Here is a 26,369-nt window from a genome sequence, read left to right on the forward strand (position 1 = left end):
TAATGAGATTAATCTCTAACAAGACTTCTAACACACTAACCTAGTTCTACTCCTTTTTATAATGTGTCTGGAATGGCATCACATGGTGGGTAGGCATTTGTATCTGGCTTCTTAACACTGAATATTTAGCTGGCAAGCTCTACCCTGTCTTACATATTTGTACTCCATCCATTCTTACTGCTTCCATTAAATAAATACACCCACACTTTGTTTAGATACTCTATCCCATAGACATTTGTATTATAGCCAGTGTGGCTTGAGGTTAAATGGCTCTTTCTGTTAAGTACTTTCTAGTTGCCTTTTAGTGAAGCCAAAACGGTATTTTTATAGAATATATGTGCTGGTAGCTAGATCAGAAGAATATTAGATGCCACCACAATTTTTTCTGTGATGGCCGAGCCAGTTAACATCACCACTAACAATGGGTGAAGACTTGAGCTGCTTTGTTCGTACATAGAATGTTTTGTTTTGATTGTTTTAACCATTCTAGAGGATAGTGATACTATAATGTGATTAGATTAAATTGGTATTTTCTTCACAACTTATGAATTTGGTAATATGTGAATTTATTGTTGTTCATTTGCATATTGTGGTGCTTCGAATGACAAATGTTCCCCGTAGGCTCAGGTATATGAACACTTGGTCCCCAGGGAGTGGCATTGCCCTGGGGGGGGGTTGGAACCTTTAGGAGGTGGAGTCTTGCTGGAGGAACTGAGGTAGGTGTTGAGAACTTACAGTCTTGCTTCACTTGTAGTTCATGCTCTCTGCTTGTTTTGTGTGGCTGAGATGTCACCTCTAGTCCCCTCTGCCATGGCTCTCCCATCACTGTGACTCTCTTTCTGGAACCATTGATCAAATTCTTTCATCATAAGTCACTTTGGTCGTGGTGTTTATCCCAGAAACAAGAAGTGACTCAGACATCTTTCTGAAGTCTCTTTTTAACTCTCTTTAGCCATTTCTCTTGAGTATCTGTACCTTTTTCTTGTTGATTTGATTAATAGTTCTTTATATTCTTTAGATAATACTCTTTTGAGATATACATATACATATACACACATGATATCTTCCATGTTAGTGCTTTGTTTTATTCACTTAATATATTTTCATGAACATATGCTCTTTTACCTTAGACAAAGCTACAAGCCAAGAATGATACAGTGCTGAGCTCCAAAAGCAATTTAATCTAATGAGTGAAAGAAACTTTGGGGTTCCTAAACTACAGAACTGCATAGAACTGCGCAGAACTGCACAGAGCTGCATAGAACTGCATAGACTGCTTCTGGAAGCCTGGTGACTACATTTGCCTTTTAGCTTTGTCTTTCTAATAATAATATTTGAAAACCAATAGTGCCCCAGCACTATTACATGAAATGGTAGAAGTAATTAAGAACTCATTTACATTTATCCTGGGTGTGTGTGGGCATCACACACATGCAACATCAGAAAACAACATGCAAAAGCTGTGGTTCTTCTTTCACTGCGAGAGTACCAGGGATTGGAGTCAAGTTGTCATGTTTGCCAGCAAAGACCTTTGCCAGCTGACCCATCCCATCAGCCCTAGTAGGATTCATTAAAAAAAATATTACCAACCAGACATTCCCAAGTGAATATCTAAATTATCAAATTTCTCAGCAAGGATGGTCACAACAGCAAAACCCCTTAGAGCTTTTGGTGTCTAGTCAGTCCTGCCACAGGCTTCAGCAAACTGTCAGCATTTTGAGAACACACAACTCAAAAAGCAAAGCCCAGTTTCCAATAGTACAAACAGGAAGCAGCAAAAGCAGTGTTTTAAGATTTAACTTTACCTCACAAATCTTCTTAGACCTACTAGTGTGACTAGTGATACTTTTATCTTAAAAAGTGAAGATGAGATACCATTGACACAACTAGAATTTGATACTAGGACTCAGTTTAACATAATATCTAAAAAAAAAAGTAAGTTAAAACTCTCTGCTGTTCAGTAACATAAACGAATGATTACGTTCTCTAGAGAACTGGAATTTACTATGTGAAGTCTTGTAAATAAGGCGTATTTTAAAATCTTGGCTCAGAACTGATTTGTTGAAATGATTATTTTCCTCATAAGACAAAATGTATTCTTGTCATATAATTAAATACTTTATAACCTCAAAATGTTGTTTTACAGTAGACCGACTATGAGCTGGGATTAGGGCTGACTGTACTGTGGTCTGGCAAGGGTTGAAGCAGAGGACATGGTTTCTAGAAGTTATTTCTTCAGCCTGGATGTCAATGATCAACAACTGCTTGAGGCATCCTTTCTCCCTGCAGATTTGCTGTTTCCTCTGCTTCCCGGAGAAAGGTATGATTCTTTAAAGACTCTCTGAACCCTTTTTATGTTCTCAACACAAGGGATTACCAGTTAACCCAGTCTTATTGGTAACAAACAAAAATACCACGGGAAATACCTGTAGGAACCATATAGGAGTGAAAATAAAACATCAAAGTCTTGTATTGTTGGCTGTCAAAAACTCCATTGAAATGCCACTGTGTCTGTGTCTTTTGGAAATCATCTTAGAAGTTGGGTGGCTCGATTTCTCCCTTTCTTGCCTTCATTGTCCTTAGTACTTTGTTATGCATGAAGAGCAATGCAAATATACTTCTGGGTGTAAGTGAATGCCAGCTCTTCTTTTTGAAATTTTAAGATATGAATTTAACAGCTATTGCTATTACCCTTATTGCCACTGCCTTCTGAGTCCTGGGATTAAAGATGTGTGCCACCATGCCAGGCTGCTATTGTTTATTATAATGATCCATCTCTAAGTATTCAGAATTTGGAAAATGAATCATTTAGTAGCAAATTCTTCTAACTAGGTATGTTTCTTTTCCTATGAAAAACGTCATCAATAGTCGACAAATCCTGGTGTTTGCTTTGTTTGCTTTGAGACAAGGTCTCACATAGACCAGTCTGGCCTCAAACTTCTTGTGTGGCAGAGACTGGTCTTGAACTCACTCTCCTGTCTCTGCCTTCCAAGCATTGGGATTACAAACATGTGCCATCACATTTGACTCATGGCAATGTTGTAAAAACACAAATCTTCCTCAAGAAATGAATAAAGAGATAACCTCACAATGGCCCAATGCAATTTTTATGGCTTAAATTTTCTCTAAACATGGTCTGTTTTATTTTAAGGTATATATTTAAAAGCATAAGTTGTAAGCAACTGGAAAATTGGCTTTAAGTACATGCAATATATGATTTCAAAAATGTTTAGAATCGTGGTGTTATTTCCATGACTGAGATTTCATAAACATATCCTCCAGTAACTCTTTGTGGTTTGGTATGTTTCTGTAAAACTGAGGCGCTCATTAAACACAAACACATTTTTTTTTACTCATCACTGTAGATGCTGTGCTTTATTGTATTTTTTAGAGTGTTTTATGTATAAATTGTCTCAATTTTTTTTCCTCCAGTTATAACTGTATCCATTGGTAAGCATGTAGGTTGACATCTAAGCATTTAGTACCAGTTGACATTTATACAGATATAGGAACGTAAACTGATAAATGCAAAACCAATTCTGTTTCTGACTCATCTAGACTGCTTGGTGTTCAAACTATGTGCTAATAGAATTATCACTGCCTCTGCTGTGTGGTACAATATCAATTCTGTTTACTTATTCTTAATGTACAGTAGAATTAAAACTATAGAGGAAAATCTATTTTTCTTATTAGACTGTTGCAAGAAAAAACCCTTCCTTTTGTGATATCTGTTTCTAATTTGTCTTTGGGAAAAAGAAATGCCAAATGGTTGCTCTGTTTTCCCTTCAGACACTCAGAACCTCACCAAACTGCAGTCCAACCAAGACGAGAGTCCCGGCATGGGTTTCCCCTCAGGATCATAGTCAATAAATTTGATTAGTTTGTAAAGCATTCCAAGCCAGCAGCCCACAGAGCAGGTTGAGCGATTCCTTCTCTGACTCCCTGTTCCTTCTAGACCACCAGGGCTCTAGTTTGTATTTTTAAACCTGGGTTAAATTGTGGCATAACCACAAACCATTGTATGCTATTAACAGCAGGGTTCCAACGATTGACTGACAAACAAAATCTTAGCACACGAAGCCCATTCCTCTCAATGGTAAACACATGTTATTAATGAAATGTTTCTACCCGGCCTGGGCAGTTTGAAGTATGTCTTAACTGATGAGACTGTATTTTGCTGTACGAGCTAAACAAACAAAATATTTAAAATGGTTTATTAAAAGAATATGTCTCAGTGAATTAAAACGATATAATTTGCAGATCTGGACTTGGAACAAAATGTCCTTTCTTCCTGGATGATCGTCATATTCCTCCAGAGGTCAAAGAAAGCACATAGTTCTTCTCTCTTTCTTAAGAAGATCTGGATGGTGTTAAATTTAACTGCTAGCCCAGCTTCAAAGAGAAATATCTTGATGCCAAAAAAGATCTGGACACAGGTATTCCTTGGGACTCTGTGGGCGAGTATCTGTTTCCTGTGAACTCAGATTCCAAATCAGATCCTTGGAGAATTTGTTCTCGGTAGGATGCTAAATAAAGATCGGATGTGATTCACCCTTAGCTTTATCTGAGTTCATGAGGTAGGTGCCTGAAGACCATGTTGTTGCCTGTGTGGTGTTTTCATTCATCAATAACCCTGGCTGCTTAGCATGTAGGCATCAGTGAACACAGACAGTGAGTGTTTTGTGCAGATTTTTCTAACTCCCATTTAACATAAAGGGATAGTAAACCCCAAACCAAATAAAGCAGCATTGGCATTGAGAGTTAGATGTCTGTGAGACATTCCAGGGTTTTGGACCACCAAACTTGAACCCACGAGTGTTGCATTTAGTTTTGATCAAATTGGGCAGTGTTGCCTCAAGCTGGTTCGTATTTCTTCTTTTCAAATTTGCCCAGGCCCTGTTAGAGTAACCAGAGAGGAGAGAACTAACAGAAGCAGAATGGATCGTTAATCTGCCCGTAGTCCTTCTTTGTGAAGTGCACCGAGCTGGGAGGAAACGAGAGGGCAATACTACTAGCCTCCGAACAGCTCTGAGTAGCAAATGTGTGAAACGAATCATCAGAGTGGTCAGGTGGGCACCAGGGAGCCGGGCAGCTCCACAGCCTTCTGTGCATGGCCTGCCAGGGGAGAGTGATCTCCCAGCAGCACTTTCACTTCTGAGCATGGAGGTGAGATCTCCACCTTCTCTCTGGAGGGGAACAGCTAGGAGCACACCAGCCATACAATCAGTGGAGGAGGCTGCCATTTGCACCAGGGAGCCAGGCGACTCCACAGCCTTCTGTGCACAGACCCTGACAGAAGAGAGTTGGTCTCCCAGGAGTACAGACACAGGCTTACAGGCCCACAGGAGGGACAAGCTCCAGCCAGAGACAGCAAGACCAACTAGCACCAGAGATAACCAGATGGCGAAAGGCAAGCACAAGAACCCTACCAACAGAAACCAAGGCTACTTGACAACATCAGAACCCAGTTCTCCCACCACAGCAAGTCCCGGATACCCAACACACTGGAAAAGCAAGAGTTGTATTTAAAATTGTATCTCATGATGCTGATAGAGGGCTTCAAGAAGGACTTAAATAACTCCCTTAAAGAAATACAGGAAAACCAGTCAACAGGTAAAAGCCCTTAAAGAGGAAACACAAAAATCACTTAAAGAAATACAGGAGATCATGGGTCAATAGCCAGAAGCCCTTAAAGAAGAAACACAAAAATCCCTTGAAGAATTACAGGAACACACAAACAATCAAGTGAAGGAACTGAATAAAACCATCCAGGATCTAAAAGTGGAAGTAGAAACAAAGAAGAAATCACAAAGGGAGACAACTCTGGAGATAGAAAACCTTGGAAAGAATTCAGGAGTCATAGATGCAAACATCAACAACAGAATACAGGAGAGAGAATAAAGAACATCAGATGCTGACGATACCATAGAAAACATTGACTCAACAGTGAAAGAAAATGCAAAATGCAAAAAGCTTATAACCAAAACATCTAGGAATTCCAAGATACAATGAGAATAGCAAACCTAAGGATTATAGGTATAGAAGAGAGCACAGATTTTTAGTCAACAAGATTGTAGAAGAAAACTTCCCTAACCTAAAGAAGGAGATGCCCATGAACATACAAGAAGCCTACAGAACTCCAAACAGACTGGACCAAAACAGACTGGCCAGGTGATGGCAAAGACTTCACATAAACCATGCCATAGTGTGCAGGATAGGTCTTCTCTGTTGGATGAAGTTGATGGTAGAGGTATAGTGTACCTTAAGCTGAGAAAATATTGTCTGAGAGATCTCAGGAGTCATGGTGGAGTGAGAAAGCCCAAGATCAACGCCATAGATCGCTGTACGGACATGAGGTCTGATTGGCCCCACTCACACTTTGTCACACTCTGTTTCCCCTTTTCATTTTTTCTGCATATGCCATCTTCCCAGTCAACAGCCCCACCTTCCTTCCATCGTATACGTGCCGATAAGCACTCTGCCCAACTGGGTCCTAGGTGTTCTAGTTTCTCTAGAATGGTGCAGAAGCCTGTGGCTCCTGGCGTCTTTGCTTTCCCAGCTACTGCTCACTGGTGGTCCTTTATGGCCGTGATGTGCGATGAACAGACTATGTCATGCCTCATCTTTTCCATCAAAACATATTCCCTAGCCATTCCTTTCTCCAAAGTCCTAAGAGGTCAAATCAATAATCTAAAAATAAAACATGCAGGGTTCAGTGGTGAGGGTGCTTGCTCTGCAAGCATGAGGAATGAGGCTCAGATTCAGAAGCAGCCTGCCTGCAGTCTCCACTTTGGAAGGCAGAACAGGGACCTCCAGAGCTTGCTGATTGTAAGGCCAGCTGTAAAACTGAGCTCAGGGGTTGACTGAGCGACTCTGCCTCAATGAACAAGGCAGAAGAACAATGGAGCATGAGTCCTAACATCAGCCTTGTCGACTGTGTGTCTCCACATGTAAATATAGACACACAGGTGCCCTCACACGTGGGCATCCACCCACATGCAAAAACACACACAGAATCAAATGTATACCATGTAAACACATATTTAAAAAATGGGGAAAATAACAATAAAAATTTATTTTACTAATAAGTGAACTCTATCATGAACTCAAGTTCTCCCTTCTGTACATTTTGAAATAGCCTGTGTGGAGAGAACACATCTAAATTATGCTAAATAAATTAGTATTGATGGTGTCAAGCAGCAGCAGAAGGCTTCCAGATGCCAAATGTCCCCCTTATGATCAAGCCTGTGCTACTCACCATAAACTGCTGCCTAGAGCTTATCAGCTCCCCACCCCCTGGATGATGGTCAACCAGAGAGGAAACCGGAAGCCTGCTTTCTTACACTTCCCTTTTGCAAAGAAACCATGAGGGGGACTAACCTCTGAAGTTCAAATAAAAACTTTATCTGTAGTTAATCAGTTTGACAAACAGGTAGGGAAAATAAGGAATTTCTATATTTCACAGGTGTTAAGGAATTCAGGATTCCAGATTTTTGTAGCTGATAGGAAACTAAATTAAATAAATACACATGATAAATAACAGAAATCAAGGCTAGAAACCAAGTCTCTTGGCTTTTCAGTTCCCTATGCTTATATATCACACAGAGCAAGGCAGACTAGAGTGCTTAGATTTTTCAATTGTAGAACTTGCAACATATTTAATATACGAGGTACTCAAGCTACCAATAGTGTGATATTAAATTGAAGCACATACTACACATTCTGTGGAGCTGGACGGACTAGTCAGCTCACCTTCCTGAATCAGTGAGCTCTAGGTAGAGCGAGGGACCCTGATAGAGACAAGAATAGAGATACAAGAGATAGAGAGTGACTGAAAAGGAGTCCTGACATTAACCTCTGCATTACATACATACACACATATATACATACATACATACACACGAGTGTACACTCACCTGCATACATATACAGAGAGAGAGAGAGAGAGAGAGAGAGAGAGAGAGAGAGAGAGAGAGAAGACTATCCGGAGGAAACAGACACTGAACACGAAATACATTTCTAGTTTGTCCTTCTAAATTGGATGGTCTTACAAATTCCAAACTAATGAAAACCGTTATGTCACTCTTGGTATTAGGGAACCCAGTGCAGCAAGGCAGGGTCCATTACTTGTTGGTTTTCCTATTTGTGAGTGCTGCCTTGTAAACTCAGTGCATCAGAATTGAGCTGGGGGACACAAACATCCTTCTTGAAGCGTCTTGAAGCAGCTATGATGGTACTGGTTTATAATCAAGAAACTGAGACAGGAGGACCAGGGTACAAGTTCAACCGCAACTGTAATGTGCATTTGTGGCCAGCTGGGGCTGTATTATATCATGTCTCAGACAGACAGACAGACAGACGACAGACAGACAGCTTAAGTTTTATCTTAAATGGTGTGACAGCTTTCCAGTTGTTTCATTCTTCTCTGCTTTGAGGTTTATAGGGGATTTCCCATAATTCAGGCTTCGTGTCTGGCACTGGGTACAGAGACCCATTTTTCTCAACCAATGTGAATCACTCCCATACTTCTTTTTCAGGTCACACAGGTGGAGTGTATGTTCCAATCTCCTTTACCACATCCCAGTCAGAAGAAAGCAGAAGCTTTATGACCAGTCAGACCCATTCTACAAGTGTATTCTGGGTACAAGGCCATTTCTATCTAGTCTACGACACAAATGAACAGGACTCTACTGAACGAGAAAAGAGAGGAAACTCAAGAAGAAAGGAGGCTCCCGAGAGGCTGTGTGGAACAGAGACTCTCCCCAAGCCCCATCAGCTTGCAACAGGTCAGGGATGGGAAATTAATTCCACCAGGCTAAGTCATCAACATCTCTAATTGCTTATTAGAATGGTTATCCATTCTAATTGTTTCTTAGAAGGCTTAGAATAGTATTCATCTTATATAACAAACCAGTGGCTTAAGATGATGATGCTGTATTAGCAATCTCAACAGGGCTTATCTGGAATGCCCATCTTTGTTCTCAAGGTACTGCTGGCTGGCCTCTCTCTTGCCTTTGTGTTTAGTTGCAAATCAAGTGGAACTTGGCCAGGCTCAGATAACTTCTCAAAAGCCTGGGAAGTGATTCTGGGTGTTTACTAAGCATGTGTCTCCCCAAGGGGTTAGCCTAGTCTTCTTTGAGTGGAAATAGTATCTCTACTGAAGGTTATACATTTTTTTTTATGCCCTACTTGGGACACTGAGTCTTATCCATCAGACAAGTGGAAAATACTAAAATATTTTTCTGGAAGTTACTGATCTGGAAGTTACTGGTTTGTGGTTAAGGTTATGCATTTTTAATGCTCTTTGCCATGTCCTATTGCCTCAAACAGATCTATTTCTAGGATTTGTGTCAATATAGGAGAATACTGTTAGGACACACACGCAAGCTTCAGGATGCACCAGGACCTGCATTTTGGCAACCACCTCACCAGGCTTGATGGGCACATTTTACCCTGAGGAGCACACCAATAAGGAGTTATGATACTTTATGAGAAAAGTTAGAAAATGGCTTTGAGAAAGAACGAAGTGGAGGTAGTAAAAAAGTAAGAGCTAACTTTGCTTTGCTGGATATGAGATCTGGATACAGGAACAGGAGTCTTCCAGGGGTTCCAGGAATACACAGGGCAGTTGGGAGACAAGAAGAAGGAGGTTCTCAAAAGATAAAAACATGGATGGCCCAGGAGAGAGTTGAGATTTTAGTTGAGAAATTTCCAAGATGGGTTGCAGTAGGTAGGGACAAGTTGTGTGCAAAGTCTGGATCAAGGAGATGGAGATTTGGTAGATCGTTGAAGACATTTGACAGTACGACAGTACTTGCTGGCCAATGAGTGAGACCGAATCTCAGGACACATACAGGGCTGTGCCAGCAAGGTTGTTTTATTAATTTGATGACAGTCCAATAATATTTTCATAGGTATAGGAAAAATTAATCCATTGTTTGAAGGCTACTTTTCTCCTGGGCAAAAAATGCTTTTGCAGGCACACAGGCTCTGAAAGCCATACTGCTTCTCTATTTGATGCTAACTATAGACATAGTTATCTAGTAGAGAAATCTGGATCATAGAAAACAGGAAACTCTGTGTTAACTCTGGCCCTAGGAGCCTTGACACTGTATATGGCCATCTGAAATGTGAATAGAAGTTCCCAGAAAGAAGCAGTGCTTCCAACGTCCTTTTGCTAGAACGATTATCTGATGAGAACTCAAACAATCGTGGAGCATTAGAATGTTGCAAGACCAGAGACAAATTATTTTAGGAGTACCCTCAGACCCCTGAGTTTGTATTTATCACCTACTTTTATATCTGACCAAACATCTTCATAACTATTTAGTGAATCATTTGAAGTGTACAAACATTACACTAGTTTCCAACCAAGCAGAAAGCAGAAAGTACTGTCAGATACAGGCCTATGGCAGAGATCCCCACCTCCCAACTGTCTCCATCAATGTATTCGGTCTTAGTTACACTATATATTATATGATTATAATGCTCAGGGACTTCCTTTGGTTACTGTAGAAGACTCATAAAATTTGCTTCTACTTTGGACCATGGGATTTGGGCTAAGCTAAACCCGTGTTCCCAGGCCATCGCTACCCAGGCCAGGTTGAACCCTCTCCCTTTCTACCTTCCCCTTTCTAAGGTGAGAGTTGTGCTTTTGAATCCACAGAAATCTCAGAAATTGTTGAGCTGAGGATCTGGCATAGAAAGACTTGTAGGTGTCCTATGGTGTTGGGTGCTGTAGGGAGTAGGGGATCCCATCCCTGGGAGTCCTAGAGGGGTGTGGCTAGAGTCATGTGAGGATTTGTCCACTCTTCTGTCTGGGGCCTGGGCTGGGGATGATGTGGAGAGGAAGCATACTGCAGGATGAGCCTCATGCCCTTTCTATGAGGCTTGGCTTCCTCAGCATGGGAGCCACTACTTAGAGTTTGAAAATAACTCCAAATGTGAAGATTCAGGCTGGGAGGGCACAGGTGTTCCCTCCCTCCATGGAAGATGGCAGAGAATTTGGAAGGCCTGCTTCAGCCTACCAGACCTGTCTGTGATGCTTCCTGTCTCCTTCTGCCTGGGGATTTTTTTTTGTCCTTCTTCAGAGACCCCAGAGTCAGGGCAGAAGTTATGATTATTTGCTTTGATTCATCTTGTCTTCTCCGAAATATTTTATCAGTGTCTACTGAAAGCTGAAGTATTTGGAAACACAGAAGGTAGGCAGTGGCAAAACACAGTGCTGGCTCTGTCTGCCTCATGCCTTCTCCCAGGCTCAAGAGCTGCATCCCTGCCTGAGGCAGGGACCAGCCGGGTAGGGAAATACTGTCTGTGCTGGGGTACAGTTCATAGTTTTAAGAGAAACTTTGAATATGTTTTGTATGTATTTAACATTCAAACATTATTCCATCAAATATGCAACAAACCAAAAGATAAAAGCCATTGTTCTGTTTTGATAGTTCCAGCATCCAGTCTGTCTGTAATGGTACACTTTCTGTCTTCACGCCCCACTTCCTCTACCGAGTTTCCTCCTTCTCTTCCTCCTCTTTCTCTTCCTCTTCTTCTTCCTCTTCCTCCTTTTTTTTTTAAAGACTTATTTATATTTATGTGTAATTACACTGTAGCAGTCTTCAGACACACCAGAAGAGGGCATCAGATCTCATTAGAGATGGTTGTGAGCCACCATGTAGTTGCTGGGATTTGAACTCAGGACCTTTGGAAGGGAAGTCAGTGCTCTTAACCACTGAACCACCTCACCAGCCCTCCTTCTGTCTTCTTATTTACTATTTGTTTTCTCAGCTGAATCCTTGGAAGATTTCTCCACTTAGAGAACTGGGAATGGGGCAACGACTCTACAAGATCTCATTTGAAACTTCAGTTCAACTTCTTGTGCTTTCTCAGGCTCAGCAAATAGTTCAAAGTTTACTCCTCAGCACTATACAAGTAAAAAGTACCATCTTACCAAAGGCTAACTAAGTTATGTAGATATACATGCCTTTGAATTCTCCACAAAACTTTCCTTATGGGCAGGCTTGGAAAAATATATGGTGGAGTCTTCTTGCTGTCTTTCCAATCAGCAAGGAATATATCTCACTCAGATCAGTATTGACCTTTACAGATATTGTTATGAGTTAATCAAAAGTTTATTTAGTGTGTGTGCATGTGTGTATGTGTGTGTATGTGTGATATGTGCATGTGTGTATGAGTGTGTGCATGGTGTGTGTGTGTGTGTGTGTGTGGTGTGCACATGCACAGAGTCTGGGGATGACTTTCAGAAGTCAGTTTACTTTTTCCATCCTGCTGAGGCAACGTCTCCCCCTTTCTTGTTTCTGCCAACGAGCTGCACACCACAGGCTTCCCGGCCTTCACCTCTCAGGCTAATTTTTCTGTTTCTACTTCCTGAAACATTGTTGGTGTGCCAGGACTACAGACATGTGCCACTACATCCAGATTTCTGCAGGTTTCCCGTCTCCACTTTGCACTTTGTCACAGGAGTGCTAGGGTTACTGTGCACACTGCGTCCTCTGGCTTTTCAGGTGAGTTCCAGGAGTCAAACTTGCATTGTCGGGTTTGCTTGGCAAGGGCTTTAACCTGCTGAGCCATCTGTCTCCAAACGTTTAATTCTGGATTTTTGAGCTATTATTTGATGTGTAACAGAGTTGTTTTGTTTCTTTGTGTGTGTTTTGGGTTTTACTTACTTGTCGGTCTCTGAATCCCATGTGACAATGGAATAGCTTGAATTGTATCAACCAGGTCCATTCTTGGAAATCAGTGATGAGGGGAAGGAAGCATTAGCTTTCTGGGAGGCTGTGTGCTGCATGGCAGTGGACACAGGATGCCAAAGTGGAGGAAGAAGAGTAAAGATGCAGCCAGGTGGGCCACCTGCGCCAAAGACACACGGGAAATTCATGATGCTTCAGGCAGGCAAGGAGAACAAGTGGGAAGAGCCTGAAATTAATTCCGTAGATGATTAGAGATGGCTGGAGGGCGGGGGACCAAGCGCGGTGAGTACACTGTTCCCTGGATCCCAGACAGAAGACAAGGCAGGGCCTGGCAAACACTACTGACGCCCAAGGGGCCGAGGAGTGACTCTCCATGCGTATGGGACTGACCTAGGGGACGAAGCAAGGTCCCTAACTGTTTGTCAGACCCTGGAAAATGATGCCTGCTTGATCCTATAACAGTATAGCTGGCTTTAAAGATAAATTTAGATTCCCATCTGGTAGAAATATACTGATATTTCATATTTAAACCTTTTAGACAATTTAAACTTACAAAACACTGATCAACTAATGGAAAAGTGGTCTTCGTGCACGTAACACGAACTTTTATGTATTGGGGGAGTGTCGTTTGCCTCAGAGCCAAATAGACTTTTGCAACTCCAGTACCTCCTGTGGGTGTCAAGCCCCAGTGTGGAGAGATGACTGGTTGGGATCCATCTTTCTTTTAAACCGCAACAGAAGACTGAGTAAAATCCAGCCCAAGTCAGCCTCTAGGCACGAATGAAATTCAAGTTCACAAAGATTTCTTGCAAACCAAATTCAGCTTATTTATACATTTTCAAATGCCTTTGAAAGAAATACTAGGCTATCCTTTCATCAAACACTGACTTGAATACTCGGCGGAGGCAAACGGCTGCTTCAGATTCCTTTTTCCAACACGTCTGGCAGCAGATCTAGGTTAACAGTGCTTAACAGAGCTCTGTGCTTCAGGACAAGACCTCTGTCCCCCTGTTCCTCATGAGAGAGACTGAGATACTCCAATATGTTAATTGCTACGCTCATTAGACTGTAGGAGTGAGTTGTCTCAGTCCAGTTCAGCCATTTGTCTTTGGCAAATGCTGCCAGTAGGCTGGGACTACCCTTCACTCTCCTCCATTCCTTAAACTGATATTCCCTCTCTCTGCTCTGGTGCTTGCTACACCACAGTGATAAGCTCAGTGGATTGAAAGGGCTCCTGTTGCCAGTGCCACCCACCCTGAGACCCTGAAGCCACTACAGGTATTGCTTGTGGTCAGATGGACTTAGTCCACAAACCCCACCTGCCTTGGCGTCTCTGAAGCCCTGTCTACAAGTGAGCCTGGAGTGAATCCCTGGCAATGAATCCTGAGCATGCCCAGGAAAGCAGGGCTTGTGTCAGCAGCTAGCATGCACTGCTCCAGCCGATCTTACTAGCTGTCTCTGTATAGAAAGCAAAAGCTTTGGTGTAGCATGCTTTTGAAAAGAGCATGGCTATGGTTTTACAAAGGGAACTGTCAAAAATGGTATTGGGTCTTTTGGCTTTGGAGATGCTCTTAAGGTGCGGAGGTGCACAGGTTGGCCACAATATGGAAAAAGGAAACTGATTTCGGGCCTTGGGTTTCCAGGGCAGGTTCCTCAAGAGCCGTGTGTGAGGATGGTTTGCTCCCTTGGGTCTGCAGAAGCTTATCTTACCTGAGAACTTACAGTCCCACTAAAGGCAAATTCATGCATGGAAAACACTCATGATGCTCTGTTACACAGACTACATTTTTATGGCTGCTGCTTTTATGAGAGTGATATTGTCGCCACCCAGGATGCAGACAGTTCTCCTGTTCTTTCAGTAAGTAGACATTTAGTCCCTTGGTCATTATGAAGTAACTGATGGATGTAGCCTGTTCTCTGGGATCCTGAGAGGGAACTCAATGTGATCCTGGAGACCTTGTCTGTTCCTAGTCTCTCTCTCTCTCTCTCTCTCTCTCTCTCTCTCTCTCTCTCTCTCTCTCTCTCTCTCTCTCTCTCTCTCTCTCCCATTTCCACATATTTGTGGTCAACTGGCCCCTCTATCTCAAGGTTAAGTATTGTTAATTCAGTTAATTTGTTATTAGGTCAGTTCACACCTGCCTGATGCTGGCCTCGCCAACACAGCCAGAGACTGGGGATTAGTCTGGAGTTCTAGACAGATCATTTTGGTAAATTATGATTGGACTCCAGTATCTTTATTCATTCATTTCTCCTGCAAAGTTTTGTGCCCAAGTGGCTGAGGGTATAGGTCAGACAGGGTCAAAGAGACCTGCACTTTGGCCTTCGTTCACATTTATCATGACATCAAGTATATGTGCTTCTATATGGCAGATTTTTATTTATAAAGTAGGAATCATAGAATATAGCTCAGATGATTGGTATGAGGATGAAATATGATATATGAATGTTAGTTTTCTGTCAGTTAAGAAATACTCAAGATAGCCCACAGAGACAAAAGGTTCACTTGTATCAAGGCTCTGCTCTTGCTGTGAAGTTGGACTCTCTTCTCTGTGGAGTAAGGAGTGCACATACACACAAACACAAAAACAAAACAATAATAAAGCCTAAAAATAATCCAGAAGACAGGCTAAAGACCCAGGAATAGATTCTTTAACAATGTTTTTAACTTTTACTGATTTGGGAACTTACACTTACATATTCCCTTGCTTGCCTTTAGGTGCCTAAATGTATGTTTCTTTTGTGTTGAAATGACCTTAATCTTCCTGGTCTACACTGGGTACTTTATGCATCAGCCAAAGAAAGAGAAGCTGTGTTGTAAACACATTAAGAACTTTGCACCGATAGTTTTGGGGCTTAATTGTATTGTGGGCCTCAGAATTGACACATTACTGTGTTGTCTTGTGCATTGGCATTTTGCTCTGGAAGTTTAAGGAGCAATGGTGGAGGTCTACAGGAAGGAACTTGTTACTGCTTTGGGATTTTGCACGGATAGAGCAACAGACTCTGAGATTAAGCCAGAGATATTTTTGTTTTATTTGTTTGTTTGTTTGTTTTTCATTTTTGCTATTTATTACGTCTCTTCGGTCACAACTACATTTATAGCTCTTTTATTTTTTGCTTCTTTCAAAAACACTGTATATATATTTTTTATTAGATATATTTTTATTTACATTTCAAATGATTTCCCCTTTCCTGGCTCCCCACTCCCCCAAAGTCCCATAAACCCTTTTCCCTCCCTCTGTTCCCACATCCACCCCTTCCCACTTCCCTGTTCTGGTATTGCCCTATCCTGCTGCACTGAGCCTTTCCAGAACCAGGGGCCACTCCTCTGTTCTTCTTGGACATCATTTGACATGTGGATTATGTCTTGGATATTCCAAGTTTCTAGGCTAATATCCACTTATCAGTGAGTGCATACCATGATTGATCTTTTGAGACTGGGTTACCTCACTTAGTATGATGTTCTGCAGCTCCATCCATTTGTCTAAGAATTTCATGAATTCATTGTTTCTAATGGGTGAATAGTACTCAATTGTGTGTATATACCACAACTATTGTATCCATTCCTCCGTTGAGGGACACCTGGGTTCTTTCCAGCTTCTGGCTATTATAAATAGGGCTGCTATGAACATAGTGGAACATGTATCCTTATTACATGCTGGGGAATCCTCTGGGTATATGCCCAGGAGTGGTATGGCAGGGTCCTCTGGAAGTGACGTGCCCAGTTTTCTGAGGAACCACCAGACTGATTTCCAGAGTGGTTGTACCAATTTGCAACCCCACCAGCAGTGGAGGAGTGTTCCTCTTTCTCCACATCCTTGCCAGCACCTGCTGTCTCCTGAGTTTTTGACCTTAGTCATTCTGACTAGTGTGAGGGGAAATCTCAAGGGTTGTTTTGATTTGCATTTCCCTAATGACTAATGATGTTGAACATTTTTTAAGATGCTTCTCAGCCATCTGAATTTCTTCAGGTGAAAATTGTTTGTTTAGCTCTGTACCCCATTTTTAATAGGGTTATTTGGTTTTCTGGGGTCTAACTTCTTGAGTTCTTTGTATATATTGGATAGTAGCCCTCTGTCATATGTAGGGTTGGTGAAGATCTTTTCCCAATCTGTTGGTTGCTGATTTGTCCTTTTGATGGTGTCCTTTGCCTTACAGAAACTTTGTAATTTTATGAGGTCCTATTTGTCAATTCTTGATCTTAGAGCATAAGCTATTGGTGTTCTGTTCAGGAACTTTTCCCCTGTGCCCATGTCCTCAAGGGTCTTTCCCAGTTTCTTTTCTATTAGTTTCAGTGTGTCTGGTTTTATGTGGAGGTCCTTGATCCACTTGGAGTTGAGCTTAGTACAAGGAGATAAGGATGGATCAATTCACAGTCTTCTGCATGCTGACTTCCAGTTGAACCAGCACCATTTGTTGAAAAGGCTATCTTTATTCCACTGGATGTTTTCAGCTCCTTTGTCGAAGATCAAGTGACATACTTGACACCCATAAGTGTGTGGGTTCATTTGTAGATCTTCAATCCTATTCCATTGATCTGCCTTCCTGTCACTGTGCCAATACCATGCAGTTTTTAACACTATTGCTTTGTAGTATTGCTTGAGGTCCAGGATACTGATTCCCCCAGAATTTCTTTTGTTGTTGAGAATAGTTTTAGCTACCCTGGGTTTTTTGCTATTCCAGATGAATTTGAGAATTGCTTTTCTAAGTCTATGAAGAACTGAGTTGGGATTTTGATGGGGATTGCATTGAATTTGTAGATTGCTTTTGGCAAGATGGCCATTTTAACTATATTAATCCTGCCAATCCACGAGCATGGGAGATTTTTCAATTTTCCGAGGTCTTCTTCCATTTCCTTCTTCAGAGACTTGAAGTTCTTGCCATACAGATCTTTCACTTGTTTGGTCAGAGTCACACCAAGGTACATTATATTGTTTGTGGCAATTGTGAAGGGTGTCATTTCCTTAATTTCTTTCTCAGCCTGCTTATCCTTTGAGTATAGGAAGGCTACTGATTTGCTTGAGTTGATTTTATAACCTGCCACTTTGCTGAAGTTGTTTATCAGCTGTAGAAGTTCTCTGGTGGAGTTTTTTTGAGTCACTTAAGTATACTATCATATCATCTGCAAATAGTGATAGTTTGACTTCTTCCTTTCCAATTTGTATCCCTTTGACCTCCTTATGTTGTCTAATTGCCCTAGCTAATACCTCAAGTACGATACTGAAAAGATATGGAGAGAGAGGGCAGCCTTGTCTGGTCCCTGATTTTAGTGGGATTGCTTCAAGTTTCTCTCCATTTAGTTTGATGTTGGCTACTGCATGCTGTATATTGCTTTTACTATGTTTAGGTATGGGCCTTGAATTCCTGTTCTTTCCAAGACTTTAAGCATGAAAGGATGCTGAGTTTTTGTCAAATGCTTTTTCAGCATCCAAAAGAATGTCCATGTGTTTTTTTTTCTTTGAGTTTGTTTATGTAGTGGATTGCATTGATGGATTTCCATATATTGAACCATCCTAGCATCCCTGGGATGAAGCCTACTTGATTACGGCGAATGATCATTTTGATGTGTTCTTGAATTCGGTTGGCAAGAATTTTATTTAGTATTTTTGCATTGGTGTTCATAAGGGAAATTGGTCTGAAGTTCTCTTTCTTTGTTGGATCTTTGTGTGGTTTTGGTATTAATGTAATTGTGGCTTCGTAGAAGGAGTAGGGTAATATTTCTTCTGTTTCTATTTTGTGGAATAATTTGAAGAGTATTGGTGTTAGGTCTTCTTTGAAGGTCTCATAGAATTCTGCACTGAAACTATCTGGTCCTGTGCTTTTTTTGGTTGGAAGACTTTCTATGGACCCCTTCTATTTCTTTAGGGGTTATGGGACTGTTTAGAGATCTAATTGATCCTGATTTAATTTTGGTATTTGGTATCTGTCTAGGAAATTGTCCATTTCCTCCAAATTCTCCAGTTATGTTGAGTATAGGCTTTTGTAGTAGGATCTGATGATTTTTTGAATTTCCTCAGTTTCTGTTTTTATAGCCCCCTTTTCATTTCTAATTTTGTTAATTTGGATACTTTCTCTGTGTCCTTTGGTTAGTCTGGCTAAGGGTTTATCTATCTTGTTGATTTCCTCAAAGAACCAGCTCCTGGTTTTGTTGATTCTTTGTATGATTCTCTTTGTTTCCACTTGATTGATTTTAGCCCTGAGTTTTATGATTTCCTGTCTTCTACTCCTCCTTGAAGAACTAGCTTCTTTTTGAAGAATTAGAGGTTTCACATGTGCCATTAAGCTGCTAGTGTATGCTCTCTCCTGTTTCTTTTTGGAGACACTCAGGTCTATGAGTTTTCTTCTTAGTACTGCTTTCATTGTGCCCCATAGATTTGGGTATGTTGTGCCTTCATTTTCGTTAAATTATAAAAAGTCTTTGATTTCTTTCTTTCTTTCTTTTTTGGCCAAGGTATCATTGAGTAGAGTTCAGCCTCCATGTGTATGTAGGCTTTCTGTTGTTTTTGTTGCTACTGAAGACCTCTCTTACTCCATAGTGACCTAATAGGAAGCACTGAATTAGCTTGATCTTCTTATATTGTTGAGGTCTGTCTTTTGACCAATTATATGGTCGATTTTGGAGAAGGTACCATGGGGTCCTGAGAAAAAGGTATATTCTTTTGCCTTAGGATGAAATGTTCTATACATATCTGTTAGATCCAGTCGGTTCAAAGCTTCAATTAGTTTTACTGTGTCCCTATTTAGTTTCTGTTTACCTGATTGGTCCATTGAGGAGAGTGGAGTTTTGAAGTCACCCACAATTATTGTGTTAGGTGCAATGTGTGCTTTGAGCTTTAGTAAAGTTTCTTTTATGAATGAGGGTGCCCTTGCATTTGGAGCATAGATGTTCAGAATTGAAAGTTCTTCTTGGTGGATTTTTCCTTTGACCAGCAAGAAGTGTCCTTCCATGTCTCTTCCATGTCTCTCATCCTTAGGTTTGGTCTTCTCATTGTGTCCTGGATTTCCTGGATGTTTTGGGTTACAAGCTTTTTCATTTTGCATTGTCTTTGACTGTTGAGTCAATGGTTTCTATGGTATCTTCAGCATCTCAGATTCTTTCTTCTATCTCTTGTATTCTCTTGTTGATATTTGCATCTATGGCCCCCGATTTCTTCCCAAGGTTTTCTATCTCCAAAGTTGTCTCCCTTTGTGATTTCTTAGTTGTTTCTACTTCTGTTTTTAGATCCAGGATGGGTTTTCTCAGTTCCTTCATTTGTTTGTTTGTGTTTTCCTTTAATTCTTTAAGAGAATTTTGTTTCCTCTTTCATGACTTCTGCCTGTTGACTCAATTTCTCCTCCATTTCTTTAAGTGATTTTTGTGTTTCCTCTTTACTGGCTTCTATCTGTTGACCCATATTCTCCTGAATTTCTTTAAGTGATTTTTGGGTTTCCATTATAAGGGTTTCTAACTTATTCATGTTCCCCTGTATTTCTTTAAGAGATTTATTTATGTCCTTTTTATGTTCCTCTAGCAGCATCATGACCAGTGATTTTAAATCCAAATCTTGTTTTTTCTGGTGTGTTGGGGTATCCAGGACTTTCTGTTGTTGGAGAATTGGGTTCAGACGCTGCCATATTGCCTAGATTTCTATTAGTAACATTCCTACATTTGACTTTTGCCATCTTGTTATCTCTGGCGTTAGTTGGTCTTGTTGTCACTGGCTGGTGTTTGAACCTCCTATGAGCCTGTAAGGTTATTTCAGCACCTCTGGATGACTGGGTTTTCCCTGGCACAGATTGCTGATGTGATGCCCTCCTCTTGGGTGCCCTTGGAGCCCTAGTGTGACCTGCCCCAAGTTGTCTCTGTGAACCTGGTGTTGCCCGTTTGCTCCTTCAGTGAGTGATGATGGCAGATGCTGCGGGGACCTTTTCTGAGTCCTGATACCTGTGCAGGGCAAAAGATCCCTCAACCAGGTTGGTGCACAAACAGCCTGCCTAGCTGCCCTGGGCCTGGGTGTAGGCAAAAGCCTGACAGGCTTAGACCCAAGCTATGTTAGCCTCAGGCTATGTCTGCTAGCTGGCTTTGTCTGTTAGATCTCTCTGGCGTCTGGTAGCCAAGATGGCGGCACACACCCCTGCAAGTGCTGGGCAGCCTACAGGGCAAACGACCTCCTGGCAGGGTTGGCACACAGATGGCCCACTGAGCTGCCCAGGCCCTGGATGCAGGCAAAAGCCTGACAGGTTTAGACCCAAGCAATATTAGCCTCGGGCTATGTCTGCATATCTAGCACTGTCAGATCTCTCTGGTGTCCCGGAGCCAAGATGGCAGAGTGCCCCTCATAACTGGCTGGTAGGAGGCAGAGGTCTAATGGGGCTTCAGTGTGGTAAAAATCCTACAACTCCGCCATGGTAGCCAGTGGTAATGGGCACAGGACCTGCCTGGTCCCTGTCGTCTCAGTTCTGCTGGACGTCTCTGCCGCTGATGGCCTGTATATTTTCTAAGATCAGAAAATTTCAGTGTTCCAATGGAAGCCAACCCTGGGACACTGGGCTTAGTGGAGGGTCACTTGGTTTAGGAGAGCATGCATGCCCCTCACGAGGGAATGGGACCACAGTCACTTGTATGTTTCCATCCTTGTGTGTGCATGTGGGTATATCCTGAACCCCCATGGTTTAGAGACTGTGGATGATTCTCCTGGTTATCTTATTTCCATCCACGGTTCCTTTAATCTCAACCCCTCCTTGCAAATAGAACCCTAAGTGACAGGGGTTTCAACAAGTGACACTTCTCGCCTTTGCTTTATATCCCAGTCATTTGTCCTTAGTTGCTTCCTCTGATTTGAATATGACATTTGTAGTTATTAGTGCTGGGGGGGGGTGTCAAACCCAGAGAATCATTTACACAGAGCAAGCACTCTATCAACTGAGACACCGTTCTTGTTCTCTGTTAGAACAAGACCGAGCTCTGCCTGGTAGACAAGCTTCAGGGCGAAAACTCCTTTGGCTACCTTTACTCAGGTCTGATCCAGCACACATGTAAAGTTGACCTTTTCAATCCTAATTTTCCAAATAATCAGAATACAGACAGTGAAAACAGTTATTCTCTGGCAATTTCAAATCCCAACATTAATTATAATCCTGCTGTTCAAGGTGTCTCATTGATTCAGCCTAGACGTTTTAGAATTGTGCTGAAGTTAAGTCTTCAAATGACATGGTTTTGGTCCTATAACTTTCAGTAAGAATGAAGTACTTCCCTGGGCATTTCTGTAATTTTTGTTAGGTGTCTTTTAATGACTAAAAAAAAGCTTTACTTTATAATATCTTGTTATGTATTCAGAATTAATCCTTTAAAGATATTTCCTATGCTTATCTAAAACATTTTCCAAGCAACTTCTGGAATTTAAACCATTTATATTGGGGTCTGGAGAGATGAGACAGAGGTTCTGTCAGAGAACCTGGGTTAATTTCCCACTCCCACAGGGCAGTAGCTTATAACTATCTGTAACTAGTTTCAGAGGACAGAGGTGACACAGAAGGTGATGCAGATAAACATGAGCTGGTGTATTCCCAGACACTATCTCTTAGAATGTTCAGTTTTCTCCTGTATACTCATATGGTAGAAATTACGGACCCCTGAGTTTGTAAACCCCACATCGCTAGCTTAGTTCACTTTCCTGTGTCACACACTCACTTATTTGGCTCTCTGCATGCTGTCAACTTTAGTATACTTCAGCGGACATACATACCATTCAGTTCCATATGTGGAAACCTAAGTCTTACAGGACCAAGAAGGTCTGGTTTGCTACAGCGAACTAGAAACATTATAGGCAAAAATTATCTCCTGTACATTTCAACAAGCTAAAAAAAGAATTTGAAAGTTTCATCAGGATGAAATAATAATTATTTGAATAGATGTACTTATCTGGACATAAACATTATAGACTGTGAACACATATAGAAGCATTCTGATATACTAATCCTATGAACAATTTTTATTTTCTTAATTTTCAGTTACAGATTAATTTGAGACTGGGGCTGTAATGCTAGGCCCTTGAGTCATTAGCATCATAAAACTTTATTTTATATGAATTAAAAAAATCTTAACCCTTGACCATTCCCTACAAATCTATCCTTTCCTCGGTTTTTAAAAGATTAATGACTGGTTACGCAACCATTGCTTATTTGTTGCAATTCTGGCAAAACTTAGTGACTTGAAAGAACAGTTTCTGATCACACTGTTGTGTGCATAAAGAACCCAGTGGAGCCTAGCTCCTCACTTATGAGACTGTAGTTGAGTATCTGGGTCACTGTGTTTAAAGATTTATTATTTTTTTATTTTCTGTATTCTTTGTTTACATTCCTAATGCTTTCCCCTTTCCCGGTTCCCCCTCGCCATCAGTCTCATAAGACCCCATCCCTCTGCCCATTTCCCAATCACCCCCTCTCATTTCCCTGTCCTGGTTCTCCCCTACAATACTGGATTAACTCTTTTCAGAACAGGGCCCTCTCTTTCCCTCTTCTTGGCTATCATTTGATATGCTAACTGTGTCTCGAGAATTCAGAGCTTCTGGGCTAATTAATATCCACTTATCAGTGTTGCATTGCATGTGTATTCTTTTGTGATTGGGTTACCTCACTTAGGATGATATTTTCCAGTCCCAAGCATTTGCCTAAGAATTTCATGAATTCATTGTTTTTAATTGCTGAGTAGTATTCCATTGTGTAAACATACCACATTTTCTGTATCCATTCCTCCATTGAGGGACATCTGGGTTCTTTCCAGCTTCTGGCTATTATAAATAAGGCTGCTATGAACATAGTGTAGCATGTGTCCTTATTGCATGCTGGGGAATCCTCTGGGTATATGCCCAGGAGAGGTATAGCAGGGTCCTCCAGGAGTGTCATGTCCAGTTTTCTGAGGAACCGCCAGACTGATTTCCAAAGTGGTTGTACCATCTTGCAATCCCACCAGCAGTGGAGGAGTGTTCCTCTTTCTCCACATCCTTGCCAACACCTGCTGTCTCCTGAGTTTTTAATCTTAGCCATTCTGACTGATGTGAGGTGAAATCTCAGGGTTGTTTTGATTTGTCATTGTACCAATACCATGCAGGTTTTATCAAAAAAAAAAAAAAACCCTGCATGGTATTGGTACAATGACAGCAAGTGGATCAATGGAATAGTATTGAAGACCAAGAAATGAACCCACACACCTATGGTCACTTGATCTTAGACAAAGGAGCTGAAAACATCCAGTGGAAAAAAGATAGCTTTTTCAACAACTGGTGCTGGTTCAATTGGAGGTCAGCATGCAGAAGAATGTGAATTGATCCATTCTTATCTCCTTGTATTAAGCTCAAATCCAAGTGGATCAAGGACCTCCACATAAAACCTGACACACTGAAACTAATAGAAAAGAAACTGGGGAAGACCCTTGAGGACATGGGCACAGGGGGAAAGTTCCTGAACAGAACACCAATAGCTTATGCTCTAAGATCAAGAATTGACAAATGGGACCTCATAAAATTACAAAGATTCTGTAAGGCAAAGGACACTGTCAAAAGAACAAAATGGCAACCAACAGATTGGGAAAGGCTCTTCACCAACCCTAAATCTGACAGAGGGCTAATATCCAATATATACAAAGAACTCAAGAAGATAGACCCCAGAGAACCAAATAACCCTATTAAAAATGGGGTACAGAGCTAAACAAAGAATTTTCACCTGAAGAACTTCAGATGAAAAGCACCGTAAGAAATGTTCTACATCATTAATCACTAGGGAAATGCAAATAAAGATTTAAAGAATGGGAAGATGTGGTTTCCACACTGGTCAGTCTCATGGAATTTTCAAGAACCTCAGTCCCTAGCTGGAGCTGTTAGTAGAAGTCTTCAGTGATCTGACATGTGAGACCCTTCACTGTGATGCTTTTCCTGCAGGAAGTAATCCAGGAGAACAGCAGTAAGGCACAAGCCTTCTATAATCCTGCCTCAGGAATCACGTACCATCTCTTCTGCCATATTCCACTGATTGCGTAGACCATGTCTGTCAGACTAGGGGAAGGCTTGCAAAAGCAGTGAACACCAAGAAGCAGAGATAATGAGAGATCATCATGGACACTCCTCCTCATCATAACCAATCCAGAAGTAGTCTTGTGCATTCAATGGGTCCCAAAATCCTGTTGACTTATTTCTAAAATATACTCCCAACTTTGTCAATTTTTCTCTGTCTTCTTTGACACGATCCCAATGAATCCTCCACCACAGCTTGCTTGAACAGCTCTCTTCACAGATATTTCTTGTGTCTACTCTTGCTTTCCTCTGACTCAATGATAATGAAGTTGCCAGAAGAAGTATGCTTTGGAGACAAAACACATACGTGTCTCTGGAGATTCCCTAGTCATGCTATGTCACTCTCAGAATGAATTGCAAACCTCCTAGTAAAGCCTGTAGGTCCTTGTTCACTGATACTTGTTCATCTCCTTGATCTCATTGCTTTCCCCTAAGTCCTATGGTGTAGAGTTAATTGAGTCATTTACTCCAATGTAGACAAACACATACACACTATGAAGCATACACATGCATGCACATAACAGACACATACTTCCTATTATTTGCAGTACATACAAGCAGATAATGTATGCTACATGCACATACATAACACACAAACACTGACTGCATTATACACACTGCATAGATACACACAACAGGTATACCACAATATACATACTACATGAACACAGATATATACCACATTACACATTCTATACATACACCATTATACACACTATATAGACATACATACTCAACCACTGTACTATACATACCAGCCACATATAATACACATACCACATAGATACACATAACATGTACATCACACCTTACACAGCACACACCATTTAGACCCACATATTTAGCAGCTACCATCACAGCCACTTTCTTTGTCCCAAATTTCACTCCCTTTCAAATACCACATGGAATTCCTGGGAAATTTTTTTCTAGATCTTCAAACTAAACTATGTCCTTGTTCTTTCTTTAGTGCTCTGGCTATTGATATACTTTGTTATATTCTGTGTGTCTAGTCTACCTCATACACACACATACACACACACACACACACACACACACACACACACACACAGGGCCAAGTGTCTATATCCCCTGACACATCCAATACTTATGGCAACAAATCTACTAATTAGACATTTAGTGAATAAATGAAGGCTATACCTAATGAAGTTTTTCTATCATCACAGTTTTAAATAAAGAAAAAAATATGGTTTCCATATCAAAATTTCCCACAAGTTCTGAATGACTGTTTAGCAAAGGATAAAGAAGAATTCTACTAAAGGAAATAATATATGGGTCACTGTCCACATTGCTATAAACTTAGTGGAATGATATACAAGTAACCAGAAAGATAACAAACAGAGCAACAAACAAAAAATTATCTCAAGCAAGGCCAGCAGAACACATGAAGCATGTTGTTACAAGAGAAAACACTAGCATGGAGTCACAATATGGTTCAGGAGTTCAAGTCAAACTGAAGAATAAACGACTGTCAATGTACTGCTTTGCTTTCTGGGTCATTAATCTACCAACAGTGACAAGGACATAAAGATAGGGCAACAGCTTTGAAGAGCTCATCGCTCATCTGCTCTGAACGCGATTAATCAAATGTGATTCTTTT

General features: G+C 41.1%; 1 long non-coding RNA gene across 2 annotated transcripts in view; it reads left to right on the top strand.

The window, feature by feature from the left end:
• LOC127671766 (uncharacterized) overlaps positions 1–26,369 on the top strand; it is a 75,172-nt gene that overhangs the window by 35,592 nt on the left and 13,211 nt on the right. The window contains exons 2-4 of one of the 2 annotated variants that reach the window (XR_007974792.1): positions 2,147–2,320; positions 4,261–4,436; positions 8,538–8,786. This is a non-coding gene — a long non-coding RNA (uncharacterized LOC127671766). Of the gene's footprint in view, positions 1–2,146; positions 2,321–4,260; positions 4,437–8,537; positions 9,249–26,369 lie in introns of those variants that run through there. The other variant, XR_007974791.1, reaches the window with a different exon arrangement.

Source organism: Apodemus sylvaticus, chromosome 21, assembly GCF_947179515.1.
Source record: "Apodemus sylvaticus chromosome 21, mApoSyl1.1, whole genome shotgun sequence".
In the NCBI taxonomy this organism is placed as follows: domain Eukaryota; kingdom Metazoa; phylum Chordata; class Mammalia; order Rodentia; family Muridae; genus Apodemus; species Apodemus sylvaticus.